Consider the following 14,067-nt stretch of genomic DNA (forward strand, 5'->3'; position numbering starts at 1 on the left):
TAGGACTGGGTGCCGAGTACCCCGCGCTCTCTTGTCCCTCATCATCCCCACCCCGGCGGCCCCACGCGAGGGGGCGCCCGAAGCGGGACTCCTGGGTGGTCGGCTTCAGGAAGGAGTCTCCCCCTTGTACTTTGATCTGGGGTTATAGGGTGTCCGGCGCAATTTCACCCCCAAATCCAGCCATCCAGTCCCCGTCCACCCTCTGCTTCCTCCCTCCCAGCGTAGGGCTGTTGGGGGCTCGGTTCTGGGGTTGATGGCCGAGGCGAGCCGGACACCTGGGCTTCGGCCTCGGCGGGGCGCCGTTTGCTGCGTGACCTTGAGGAAATCACTTCCCCTCTCTGGCCTCAGGCTTTCAGCCCAGAGGGTGGGACTTAGATCTCAAATTCCCCTGGGCGGGGACACGAGTGTTGAGGATCCAAATGGTTATTAGCCCCTGGAGGCGTGGGGGGAGGGTGTGCACCTCGAATGACCGAGAAGGTTTCATTCGTGCCCTCCACCCGCAGCTTCTGGGGTCCTCTCCTCCCTCGGCTTAAAGACACACACACACACACACACACCCCTTTTCCCCCTCCTCCTCTTCAGAGCCCGAGGCTTGGGCGGGGCTGTGGTGACTCCCCTCCGCGGGTCTCAAGGGCGTGGTCCCGTGTTGGGTTTTCCTCAGACTTTTGAAAACCCGCGCCAACTGGGACCGACCCCTGACGCCACCTTGTAAAAGCCCGCGCCCACGTCTGGTCGTACTTAAAGCGCAGCAGCTCTGAGCCCCGCGGAGCTGCTCGAGGACTGGGCTCCTCCCCAGCGCCCCGGTCCGCGCCCTCGAGCCCTGGGGCATCCTGGCCAGAGGCTCTGTCGGGACTGGGAAAGACACTGCCGAGAGGTGAGGGGAGTCCTGCGGGATCCCGCCCAGAACCAGGCGTCTCTGGGTGTGATCTGTCACCTTGCGCCTGGTTCCTGTTCTGACTTTCCCTGCCAAACCTGGTAGTGGTACCTGGATTTTAAGGTTGGAAGCGACGCACAGCGTCGGTGGAGTGAGATAAGCTAGGTTTGCAGTCAAGAACCAGTTAAGACTCCAGACCTTGGACAAGTGACAACCCTTCAGAGCCCCAGTGTGCCTACCTCTAAATGGAGCCGGCACTACCCTACAGGAGTATGGAGTATGGAAGTATACACTGTTCCTGTGACTAAGTCTCCCCAATTATAATCTTTCCTAACCTGCTATTTCACAGATAAGTAAATTGAGGTCTATAGGTAAGCAATATCTTTTCCAATGACATTCATCTAGTAAATAATTGTTGAGCAACCACTGTGTGCTGTGGCAAGGCCAGGAACACCCTGGCTTCCCACTACCTCCACTGCCAACACTCTGTTCAGGCCCTAATATGAGGGAAACTGCTTCCTATAGGAATCGGGCATTGCCATGAATGATGGTGCTTCACTTTACCCAGAGCTTTCTAGGTACTTCTCGCCTCTGGCACCTCCAGATAGAGCCAACCTGTGAACCGCCAGATATCCTGACCATCCTGCACAGGCCTCTGTCCAGTCTGGCTCTTTTCCCCACCCCTTCTCCCTGCCCCTAGTATAGATATTCCTATTAGGTGTGTCTCCAACTTTGGCGGAGCAATGTTCTTCCTCCTTTACCTCCTCCTCCTGACCTTCCCCCCCATATCAATCCAAATACTCCCTTCCCTCAAGATTCTGCTTCAGTCCTACTTGTTCCAGGAGGAGTAGCCTGGCCCATTTTCAAAACTCCAGTGTCCTCTAGAAGTTAGTTTGAATTTTTCAAAGAGGAAGGATTTCTCATCTTGTCCTTCAGGTCTACATTTTATAGATGAAGAAGCTGAGGCCCAAAGAGGTGACAAATAGGGACTTCCCTGCTGGTCCAGTGGCTAAGACTCCACACTCCCAGTGCAGGTGGCCTGCGTTTGATCCCTGGTCAGGGAACTAGATCCCACATGCCGCAACTTAAAAAAAAAAAAAAAAGATCCCACATGTCGTAATGAGACCTCATGCAGATAAATAAATAAATTAAGTGCTTTAAAAAAAAAAGTGGTGACAAATAATGCAGGGTCCACAGTTGACTCCCATCACTGTATTTTTCCGTACATGAAGCTGATATTTATTGCTATTCTGATGATACAGCAATTCATGCTTATTGTTGAATATTTGGAAGATTATAAAATAGTTTAGGAAATAATCTACCATGTAGAGAGCAAGGTTATTAATATTTCCTCCTAGTCTTTTTGTCTGTGCATATTTTAAAAAACAAAATTGCCAAACAATTTAAATAGTCCTTTTTTTTTCTTAAATCTATCATGAACATTTCTTTTTAAGTTCTCGAGTCATAAATTTTAATGATTGCCTAACCCCCATTAGATGTGCCGTAATTCAACTTATCTCTTATTGTTAGGCATTTGCATTATTTTTTCTTTTTTGCCTTCATAAGAAACACCTTATATAAGGATGCTTAATGCCTCGGACAGCTTCCTGTATGTGACCAGCCCTAAGCACTTTGAAGGCAGCAACTGTCTTATTCCTTCCTGTACTTTTATTTTTTTTCTTTTCTTCTTCCTGGCTGCACCACGTGGCTTGTGGGATCTTAGTTCCCCAACCAGGGATTGAACCCGTGCCCTCAGCAGTGAAAGCGCAGAATCCTAACCACTGGACCGCCAGTGAAAGTGCAGAATCCTAACCACTGGACTGCCCGACCGTGACCTAGTAACCCAGCCTCTAGCAGCCTCTTCAGTGTCACCCCCTACCCCCAGAGCCAGGCTCCATGTCACCTCTGAGCTTCTGACATATCTGTTCCCTTTGCCGGGAACCGACCCCTTCCCAGACACCCACTCCCTTTCCAGAATGCTCTCAGAGTGCCTTCTCTATGTTCTCTTGAGCCTGGAAATACCTTGTCTTGAAGTCTCAGCTACCAAATAGGAAAATCTCTGACTCTGAGACATGTCCACAAACCCTGCTAGTGAATACAGCCTCACCCCTCAATCTCTGTAGCCCCCTAGCCTCCAGCAAAGAGCTTGATGAGTGGTGGGCATTTGCAGGTGTTCAGTGAACCATTCCTGGGGCCTCTGGGTTATCTGGTGCCTGTGGCCCTTTCTCTTTGATTTCCTGTACATATTGATAAATTATCCCTTGATGTTTCATTCTTGGGTAAGGAAAAGAGTCAGATGGCTTCACTCCTAAGAAATGCTACCCTGGGACCCAGCATCCTGAGGGTGTGCCTGGCTACTTCAGAGCAGGGCCCCCATTCTAACCCAGGTCCCCCACCATCAGGAAAGTCTGGGCAACAAAAAGGCAGGTAGATAGGGTGACCTTAAGGCCCAAAGGCTGGTGTGTATCTGAGTTGTATTTTCTTGGCACATAAGGTTTAAGCTGCACTTGAGTGCAAGAGGTTTCAGGAAGGGAAGGGGCCAAGATGCTGGCATTTATAAAGTACCTACTCCTTCCTGCCCCAGGCAGGTAATATGCCTTCTCCTATAATCCATTGTTCTTGCTACCCCTAGTTATAGATTAGAAAACAGGCTCAGAAGAACTAGGGGAACTCGCCTAGCTACTGGTGGATGGCATGGGTGGTGGGGAAAGCATGGAACAGCCCTGTTGTGAGATTATCAGTTCATCTCCAAAATGGGAATACTAGCACACAACTTCAGGGGTGTGTTATATAAGAGTTCATGGTAAGCTCTTGATGGTTGTGATTATTGCCTGTGGCCCTACTTCTAGTTTGAAGGTCAAGGTCAGAGTGGTTGCAGGTCAAGATCAGAGACTGGGTCATTTCAGTCCAGAGTTCCTGAGCTCTCTCCTCTCCTCTTGCCTTCCTTACTCTGGGCCACATAGTTACCAACTTCACAGGTTCAAATCCAAGGCAAACAGTGTTTCTAAAATAGCTGTGCCAGAATATCTGGGTTTGAGTCCAGGTGACCCTGGCAACCTGTATAACCATGGGCAGGTAGTTTAATCTCTCTAAGGCTTTGTTTTCTCATAGTAAAACTAGAGATGCCTTTCAGGCTTTCACAAGTTACCTAGGTTTTTGCAAGTGTTGAGTGAGATCCTGGCACTCAGAGTTCTCGGATGGCCTCAAAGCTCTAGGGTAACTGGAGGGGTGATTATAAAATCAGCAAAGGAATAGAACCAAGAACTTCAATTCCAATCTTCCCAAGAGGCAGTGTGTCCCCCTCGATGCTCCCTCCCCAAAGATGTTATTTCTTCTGTCCCCACATGGCTGAAAACTAGGGGAGGACCCTCAGGTCAGGAATGGTGTCTTTTTTCATCTTTGAATCTTCTTGTGCCTGGCCCACGTCCTGGTAGAGGGGGTTCAGTAAATAATATTGAATGAATGAAAGGCTTGGGTTTCCATGGAAAGAGCTCTGAGAGAAGTATTTTTATACTAACACGTCAATGACTGCATTTCCCCTCTCCCAACATGGATACCAGGAACCTGAAAGGGAAGCAGAAGATTGTTTCTGACAATGGTCAGAAACCCATGAGGGGTGTCTGGGCAGGCCAGAGGTTTCTGGTCTGGACTCTAGGCTCCCAACTTACACCTCCCTCTCAGCAGCCAAAGACCCTGCCAGTTCCTACCCAACCACTGGGCCAGTGGCCTTTGCAGATGGGGAAACTGAAGTTCAGCAGCTTAAATCAACTCACCTGAGGTCTCACACAAGGTACTGAGTTCATTTCATACTTTCTATGGGATTTTACAAGCAAGTGGCTTGGAAATTTTCTTTCTAAGAAAAAACAAAGCTAATCAAAGATCTTTTCATATGGAGTCCTCAAATGATCTTTTATTCCCCAGAAAGTCTATGTGTTTAAAAAAAAGAAGAAAAAAAGAGTTTTAAGTTCTGGCAACGATTAAATGGCACTTGCTAAACTTTTACTGGTTTTGAGTCCTTCCCAGGGAGCCAAAGGTCATTGAGAATGGCTCTCTGGCCTGTTTCCCTGCCTGAGTTGCTGGTCTCCCAGAGCCTGGGAGAGGGCTCTCCAGGCCAGACAAACTGCAGAATTGCCTGGCATGGCCGGGAAGTTGGTCCCACAGGGCAGAGTTTCGGAGAAAGACCAAGGGGCTGAAAGCAGGAATGGTTGCACTTGACCGGGGTCCAGTGGGGCAAGTGACAGTCTTTTGGGGACTGGGGCTCTAAATGGAGTGGGGTGGAGCAGGCTGAGGGGGGAAGATGAGCTGGCTCTACCCTCACCACTGAAGGTGGCAGTGAGGCTCCTGTGGCCTCCATCTTAACAGTCTTCTTTGCCTTCCAAAAAGCTTATTGTTCAAAAGAGGAGGGGTGCAGGTGCAGTCACTCTCTCTAAGGCCTTAGGGATTTAAGGAGGCAGCTGGGGGGAAAGGGCGACGCCTAACCCGAAGGAGTGCTTCCCCCAAGGTGTGCTTCCCCCAAGGTGGGCGTTAGGGCATGCAGATCACAGAATCTGTGTTAGAAGGGGCCCTAGAGGTTAATCCAAGCCAGTGGACCTCACACTTGGCTACAGACCAGAATTATCTTTTTTTTTTTTTTTGGAGGTACTTGGGCCTCTCACTGCTGTGGCCTCTCCCATTGCGGAGCACAGGCTCCAGACACGCAGGCTCAGCAGCCATGGCTGACAGGCCCAGCTGCTCTGCGGCATGTGGGATCTTCCCGGGCCGGGGCACGAACCCACGTCCCCTGCGTCGGCAGGTGGACTCCCAACCACTGCGCCAACAGGGAAGCCCAGGATTATCTTTTGAAAAAGACAGATTCCTGGGGCCCATCTGAAAACAACTACATCCATATCTCTGAAGGCAGACCTTGGGAATCTCCTTGTACCCCAGCAGCTAGAACCCCAGTACCAGAATCCAACCCCCTGCATCAAACACTTGAATCTCCACCAAAAGCTAATCCAGCCTCTCCCCAAATTTGGGGAGAAGCAACTCCACCCCCACCCCCAAACTGTTCATTCTACTGCTCCAGCTAGCTATAGCTGTACTTACAGCGGCATCGTTATCAGATAATGACTAGTGATAATTAACATTGGTCCAGTACTGGCCATTGACCTCTTAGCACAGAGGCTAAGCTGCCATATTCTAGACCGAGACAGGCCTGGATTCAAACCTTGCTGCACTTTATTTTTGTGACTTTGGGTAAAGTGACTAAGGACTCTGAGCTTCAATTTCCTCATCTGTGAAATGGGGATAGCTTGTGTGGAATCACACAACAGTGCTTAACACAGTGCTTGGCATTGTGTCCTGTCAGTTAAAAGTTTAAGTTGTTCTTCCATTTGAACCCAAATCTGTCTCCCTGTGCCTCCACCCAACTCCTCCCTGCATTTGGCCCTGGGTTCCATAGCTCCATAGAGCAAGCAGTGCTTCCTGCCCTAGGGCAGTCCTTACAGACAGCAGGCCCCTTTCCCAGCATCTGATCCTGGTTCCTGTACCCTCACACCCTGGCTGGCCCCTCTTCTGGACTGATGGGCACTAGGGGTGGTAAAATATTCTAGGAGGGGGACTTTGCTCAGCAGGTCCAGATGTCCAGGAGTTCCTTGAGCATGTGGGGAAACAGAGCAGCTTATGTGAAAAGGGCTGCAGAGAACAGTGATCCCAGCAGAGAAGTGGGTGGCTCCCCCAACCTGCTAGTGTAAAGCTGCTAACCTAGGCTGCCAACCATGTGCCAGTGTGCCAGGCACGGGCTGAGCATAACACGTCCCTGAGCTCATTTACCTTTCATAACTGGCTAAGGAGATGATTTTTCCTTATTTTACATTTGAGGTGCAGAGAGGTTAATAACCTGTACAATAATGCACTGCTGTAACAGACAGGACTGGGATTTGAACCCAGCTCTCCCTATATTCAACTCCTAGAACTAGAATGAAACAAAGGAGTTGAATCTGAATTGAGGTCCAAGTCCAAAATACAGTTTTCTTCCAGGAATCATCTAGTTAGATATTTACCAATTTTTTAAAATTAATTAATTAATTAATTATGTTTATTTTTTGGCTGCTTTGGGTCTTTGTTGCTGCCCAGGCTTTCACTAGTTGCAGCGAGCGGGGGCTACTCTTTGTTGTGGTGCACGGGCTTCTCATTGCAGTGGCTTCTCTTGTTGCGGAGCACAGGCTTTAGGCACGTTGGCTTCAGTAGTTGTGGCACATGGGCTCAGTAGTTGTGGCTCACGGGCTCTAGAACGCAGGCTCAGTAGTTGTGGCTCACGGGCTTAGTTGCTCCGCGGCATGAGGGATCTTCCCGGACCAGGGCTCGAACCTGTGTCCCCCATTGGCAGGTGGATTCTTAACCACTGCACCCCCAAGGAAGTCCCTATATTTGCTAATTTCTTATCTAACCGTAATCCCTTGCATTTACTGTATGCTTTATTTTTTTTCCATGAATGTCCACCTTCATTTTTTTCTTTTTCTTTTTCTTGGGAAGAGCTAATATTTGCACATGGTGTTCATAGTTTAAAATTCACAAGGTGCAAAGGACCTTTTTTTTTTTTTTTTTTTGGTTGTGCCGGATCTTAGTTGCGGCATGCGGGATCTAGTTCCCTGACCAGGGATTGAACCCAGACCCACTGCATTGGGAGCACGGTCTTACCCACTGGACCACCCATGGAAGTCCCAGGTAAAAAAGAATGTTGGAAACAGTTTGCAATTCTTAAAAAAAGTTAAGCATGGAACTACCATATGACTCAGCAATTCCACTCCTGGATATGTACCCAAAAAGAACTGAAAACAAGTATTCAAACAAAAACCTGTACATGAGTGTTCATAGCAGCACTATTCACAAGAGCGAAAAAATGGAGACAACCCAAATGTCCATCAGCTGATGAATGGATAAACAAAATGTGCTACATCCATACAATGGAATATAAAAATCCATAGAGGGACTTCCCTGGTGGTCCAGTGGCTAAGACTCCGTGTTCCCAGTGCAGGGGGCCTGGGTTCGATCCCTGGTCAGGAAACTAGATCCCACATGCCACAACTAAGAGTCCGCATGCTGCAACTAAAGATCCTGCATGCCGCAACGAAGATCCCACGTGCCACAACTAAGACCCGGCATGGCCAAATAAATAAATATTTTTTAAAAATCCATAGAAAGTATGGACATTGATAAACTGCAAAAACATGCTAAGTGAAAAAAGCCAGACACAGAAGCTCACATATTATTTGATTCCATCTTTATGAAATACCCAGAACTGGCAAATCCTTGGAGATAGAAAGCAGATTAGTGGTTGCCAGGGGCTAGGGGTGGGGAGATGGGAAGTGACTGCTAATGGGTACAGGGGTTTCTTTTTGGGGTGACGAAAATGTTGTGAAACTAGATCCAGGTGATGACTGAACAACACTGCTAATGTACTGAATGGTATACTTTTTTTAAATTTATTTACTTATTTACTTACTTACTTATTTATTTATTTATTTATTTATTTTTGGCTGTGTTGGGTCTTAGCTGCTGCGTGCGGGCTTTCTCTAGTTGCGGCGAATGGGGGCTACTCGTCGTTGCAGTGTGTGGGCTGCTCGTTGTGGTGACTTCTCTTGTTGTAGAGCATGGGCTCTAGGCACGTGGGCTTCAGTAGTCGTGGCATGAGGGCTCAGTAGTTGTGACTTGCGGGCTCTAGAGCGCAGGCTCAGTAGTTGTGGCGCACAGGCTTAGTTGCTCCGCGGCATGTGGGATCTTCCCAGACCAGGGCTCAAACCTGTGTCCCCTATTGGCAGGTGGATTCTTAACCACTGCGCCACCACAGAAGTCCTGAATGGTATACTTTTAAATGGTTAAAATGATTCATGTTATGTGGATTTTACCTCAATTTTATAAAAAGAATATTGGATATTAACCCCAATCCCATCCCTTAGCAATTGGTACTAGTTCCAGAAGATATTCTGAGCATTTATCAACATTTGTGTGTATAATTTTTCATATAAATGGTAGCATCCTGTATGTATTGTCCTGTACCTTGTTTCCTTCACTTGGCAGAGATCTTGGAGATTATTCAACATCTGCACTTAGCAGACTTGCTGTGTTCTTTTTATTCTTTCCTTGATTGAGTCTATTTATTTATTTATTTGGCCGCATTGGATCTTAGTTGCAACATGCGTGATCTTCGTTGCAGCATGCAGGATCTTTCGTTGCAGTGTGGGGTCTTTGTTGCAGTGCTCCGGCTTCTCCCTAGTTGTGGCGCTCGGGCTCCAGAGCATGGGGGCTCAGTAGTTGAGGTGCGGGGGCTTAGTTGCCCCGTGGCATGTGGGATCTTATTTCCTTGACCAGGGATCAAACCGGAGTCCCCTGCATTGGAAGGTGGATTCTTAACTACTGGACCACCAGGGAAGTCCTGCTATGTTCTTTTTAATGTCTCTATACTCTTCCATGTTGTGGATGTACCCTGATTTGTCAAGCCTGTCCCTTTTGATGGACATTTAGATTGTTTCCAGTCTTTTGCTCTTTCAAACAAGGCTGCTCCCTGTGTGTGTCTTGTGAAAGGCTCATTGGAAGTCTGCTGTAGCCTTATCCCACTTAGAAATAGGCCTGAGGGGTCAGGTGTCCTGAAAAAGTGCGCTGGAAAGAGGGCCAGGAGTGCTTTGGTCCGGCCTTTTTTAGATATGCATGCGAGAGCAATGACTGATGAATAGGATTCCTGCTGGATTAATGGGCCAAAATGGAGGCTTTGGGACTGTGAGGCTGGAGAGGAAACTACCAATCTGCCTGATGGACCTAATATGTTTTGTAAATCCCCCAGCAACCTCAGGTTAAACTGACAAGAAAGGCCTTTCTTTTTGCACTATGGTGAGAACTCAGACATTCTGGTTTATTAAGCATTCCTTGCCCACCCCCACTTCCAATAAAAGGTCACATGAGAGGCCTAGGTCAAGGGATTAACACGATATATTTAGTTGAAAAACGGTGCCCCAGATGGTACAGAGAATGAAAGTGCCAACTCAAAGTATGATACTGGTGGACTAGAAGGCAAACTAAAGGATGTAAATAGCTTAGTTTTGTCCTGGTTATGAGTTGCTGGCAGGATGAGGGAATCTAAACCTTGTGCATATCATGCACCACTTAAGTCTGTTGTAAGTACTAAAGGCACAGACCAGGACAAATACCTGCTTCGAAGGGATGGAATATTGAAAGTTTGGTGCTGCTGGGAAGAAAAATCAAGCCAGCAGAGGGACATCCTCTGATCAGGCAAACCTAAAAACTAAAATGAACCATTGGAGAATCTACTGTATAGCTCAGGGAACTCTACTCAGTGCTCTGTGGTGACCTAAACGGGAAGGAAATCCAAAAAAGAGGGGATGTATGTATACGTATAGCTGATTCACTTTGCTGTACCGTAGAAACTAACACAATATTGTAAAACAACTATACTCTGATAAAAATTAAAAACAAAATCATAAAATGAAAAAAAAAAACAAGGCTGCTGTGAGTCACCTTGTACATGGGTCATTTCACACATGCCTCTATCTGTGGAGAAATTCCTACAAGTGGAATTGCTGGGTCAAAGGGCATGTACATTTTAATTTTTCCAGTTGCAAAAATAATGCATACTTGTTACACGAATTTCAAACAACTCTGAAGCTTATTGGTTAAAAAGTGAAAGAAACCCTCCCCACAACCCCAATCCCACTCCTCTGGTGGAGTTTTCCTTCTTTGCCTCCCTTTTGGGGGCACTTCCTCCCTGGCCCTGGCCTGCAGCTCTCAATGCCATGCCTGCTTGCCTGATTCTGGGTCTCCCCTCCTCCTACTGCCCCACCTCTTCCTCCTCTCATCCCTCAGTAGAGACTTCCCCATCAATCCCCAGAGCCTGGGCTGGGATTGAGGCTCACAGTCAAATATAACCTATTCCCCACCAAACCTACCAATGTCAGACCCCTGGCAAGTGCTTTCAAATCACAGAATGTTCAAACCAAAAGGTTAGGGGCTTCTCATCCAACTCTCACATTCTACCTTACATAGTTTTACACAGGAGACAACTGAGGCCCAGAGAAAAGTATTTCACATGGTAGTAAGTGCCCTGTAAGGATAAACAGTGACTTGGGTCCAGGAGTCTTAACTGGGTGGTGATATCTGAGCTGGGACCTAAATGACAGGGAAGAGCCGGGTAAACCAGCATATGCAAAGGTCCTGAGGTAGGAAGAAAATTTGTATATTTGACAGACAAGAAGAAGGCCAATGGACTGGAGCAAACGAGGTGGCAAAGGTACCCAGGGCTAATCACTTAGGGCCCTGGAGGCAGAGTGAGGTCATTCTGCAATGCCATAAGGTCAGCTTCTCTCCTGCTCCTGTGCCCCCAGTAGCTCAGCCTGAAGAACACAGCAGGGGCTCCCTGAACCTTGCTGAATGAATGAATGAATGAGCACTGTGTGTTAAAGTGAGTGAAGCAGAGGGGCAGAAAGGTGTGTTACAGAATCCTTGAACAGAGACATAGATTCAGACCCCAGATTACTAATTGTATGGCTTGGGATCTGCTGTTTTTCATAAGTATAATCATCATCATAATGGTAGCCAACCCTTAGAGAGCTTTGTAGGCCATATAGTTAACATCTGTGTGGCTGCAACTCAATTCTGCCCTGGTAGCTGTAGTAGGGAAGCAACCATAGACAATGCAAAAACATGGGTTGGCTGTGTTCCAATAAAGCTTTATTTACAAAAGCAGGCTTTGGGCCAACCCATGCCTTAGAGAGCACTTAAAAAGTGCCAGATACAGTTGTAAGAGCCTTAAGTGTATTAACACATTTATAATGAGAGGCTCAACAGATCATTGTTCTGTATCTCATTTGGGTCTTGGACCCCCTTTAAGTGTCAGATGGTGTCTCTGGATGTTTGCTTCAGAAATCTACACATACTCAGATACAGAGTTGTGCACACAGTTGTGGTGGGGGAGGCGTTAAGGACCTTCTGAGGCCTTTGTGGGCCTCTTGGATGGATAATCCCCAAGGCCTCTTCTGCCTCAGTGACCAGGTCGTGGAATGCCGGGGCAGCAGGTGGGTCTGAGAGGTAGAGGGGGAACCAGGGACTTCTGGGATGGATACTACAGTCTGGGACAGTAGTTGAGGGGTTGGCTGACAAGAGGCCACCCAGCCTCTCTGCTAGAATCTGTAGTGTGAGCTCTAGATGGTTGTCTTCCACCCCAAAATGTGCCCACTTGGTCGCTGGAGGAGTTCCTTCCCAACTCAATGGCAGAAAAAGCCTAGCTTGGAGCGGAGCCCTGCAGGAGACCCCCTTAGTCCTGTCTCCTGGCAGCGATGGTTGGTCAAGCACAGCTCTGTGCCTCTACTGTAAAATGAAGGAGTTGTATTAGACTCATTCTTTCCAACTACAGACATTTATGGGCACCTACTGCATACCAAAGACTACATTGTAAAATTGTGAGCCATTATGTTGTACACCTGAAACTTATATAATATTATACATCAACTAAACCTAAAAAAAAAAAAAAAAAAAAAAGAGTACATTGGACCCCACCAGTGATGAAATAGCCTCAAGTACAAAGAACTATGCCCAAGAGAAATGAGAGGCCACTTGCAGCCTTCAGCCAGGTCGGCTGGGAAGGTCCCTGGGAGGCCCTGCACTGGAGCCAGACCCTGAAGATGGATAGTTAGGGGCATTCCCGGCAGAGGGAAGGACATGGGTGTGGGAAAACTCAGGGTGTGCAGGGCCTACTTTGGCTGGAGTGTCAGGTGAATAGAGAGGAGCTCTCTCAGGAGCAAAGCAAGAAGGAGAATTGGGTCCACAGGTGGTTCGGGCCCTGCCTGGTGGGAGCTAGACCAAGGATCATCAGGAGGTGACAACTGCAGGGCCTTAGGGGTGGAGAAAGGGGCAAGCACTGGGCCTCCCCAAGCTTTGTGGGAGGGGAATGTTGGGGGACAATGACACTGGAAGGGGGACACGTGGGCGGAGGGCGCTGGTGGCAGGACACAGAAGAGAGTTGGATTTGGAGCTTCCCTGGTGGCGCAGTGGTTAAGAATCCGCCTGCCAATGCAGGGAACACGGGTTCGAGCCCTGGTCCGGGAAGATCCCACATGCCGCGGAGCAACTAAGCCCGTGCACCACAACTACTGAGCCTGCGCTCTAGAGCCCGTGAACCACAGCTACTGAGCCCACGTGCCACAACTACTGAACCCTGTGTACCTAGAGCCCGTGCTCCGCAACAAGAGAAGCCACCACAATGAAGCCTGTGCACCGCAACGAAGAGTAGCTCCCGCTCACCGCAACTAGAGAAAGCCCGCGCACAGCAACAAACACCCAATGCAGCCAAAAATAAATAAAAATAAAAATTAAAAAATTTATTAAGAAAAAAAAAAGAAAGTTGGATTTGGTAGGATATTTGTCTCTCAGGCGATTGGAAATGGAAGGCTGGAGCTAGGGAGAGATTAGGGAAAAGACTGCCCAAGGTTAAAGGCAGGCAGTGGCCGCCTTCTCAAAGGAGAGGTGTTGGTAAGTGCTTTCAGAAGTTAAGTCTGGGAGGCTCCGTCGCTCTCCTTCCACCCCCAACAGTCTCTGGCAGGTTCACAAAGTGCATTAGCATGTGAAAGGCTCAGGAAGAAGTGGGATTGGGGAGAAGAGAGTGGTTTAGCTCCATTCTACTCACTGTGGGGTTGCTGTGGGTCTGGGGGCTCGGGCGGGATCACACATGGACTTCCTGGAAGAACATTTCAGACAAATAAACTTAAGCAGGGGGCAAAAAGATTTAATCATCTTTCAAAGTATTTATTAGTTTGCTTCTTTGTTTATTAACGTTTTGAAGTAAACTAGCTTCAGCTTGAGGTCTGGATGGAGTCAGTGTGGTTAGCAGGTGTGCCCTGAGCCTTGTCCATCTCTACCAGAACCAGCTCCCCTTACAACATTTTAACCCATGAGGGTGGAACGACTATGTCTTTTCCAGATAGGGAAGCTACGGTTCAGATAGGTTCAGAAGTTGTCCCAAGATCACAGAGCAAGAAAGTAGGGAAGCCAGGACTGGGCTGGAACCAAGTGTCTCTCACCTCAGATTCCTTGCTCTTAACCTCCAGGGCTTACAACGTGGCAATTAAATTTAACTCTTAAAAAGTTGAAATTTAAAAATTTGTAGCAACATTAAATCTGTGGTTAGCAGATGAAGCAGCCAAGCTCCC

General features: G+C 47.9%; 1 long non-coding RNA gene across 1 annotated transcript in view; it reads left to right on the forward strand.

The window, feature by feature from the left end:
- Positions 1 to 14,067, forward strand: part of LOC309802662 — a 39,643-nt gene that overhangs the window by 878 nt on the left and 24,698 nt on the right. The window lies entirely within an intron of this gene.

Source organism: Mesoplodon mirus (assembly GCF_964341445.2).
Source record: "Mesoplodon mirus genome assembly, chromosome: 4".
Classification (NCBI taxonomy): Eukaryota; Metazoa; Chordata; class Mammalia; order Artiodactyla; family Ziphiidae; genus Mesoplodon; species Mesoplodon mirus.